The 290-nt window shown below is 69.7% G+C and overlaps 1 protein-coding gene across 1 annotated transcript in view; it reads right to left on the bottom strand.

Moving 5' to 3' along the window:
• DNAJB12 (DnaJ heat shock protein family (Hsp40) member B12) overlaps positions 1 to 290 on the bottom strand; it is a 32,064-nt gene that overhangs the window by 31,426 nt on the left and 348 nt on the right.

Here is a 290-nt window from a genome sequence, read left to right as displayed (position 1 = left end):
CCCTCCAGCCAGTCCCATAATCCCGTCCCCGCTCCGCGGTTTGGGGGCGGGAGGGCTTCCAGCCACCCAAACCTAAGTCTCCCTGGGGCCTGTGCCTGAGGGGACCTGACACCCAACAGCACCTGCATCCCCCTGGGGGACAGACACCCCCGGCTTCATGAGGCCCTTACTGGGCCTGCCTCCCCCAGCAGGCAGAGCAAGGTGGGGGCCTCGGGAAGTTCCTCTGGGACAGGGACAGGGACAGGGACAGGGACGCCGCCCCTCTCCCCCTCCGCGCGGTGGCTGCTGGG

The sequence above is a fragment of the Alligator sinensis genome, unplaced genomic scaffold (assembly GCF_000455745.1).
Source record: "Alligator sinensis unplaced genomic scaffold, ASM45574v1 scaffold849_1, whole genome shotgun sequence".
NCBI lineage: Eukaryota > Metazoa > Chordata > Crocodylia > Alligatoridae > Alligator > Alligator sinensis.
Note: the sequence above shows the minus strand (reverse complement) of the source record. Positions and strands in the feature narration are given on the sequence as shown.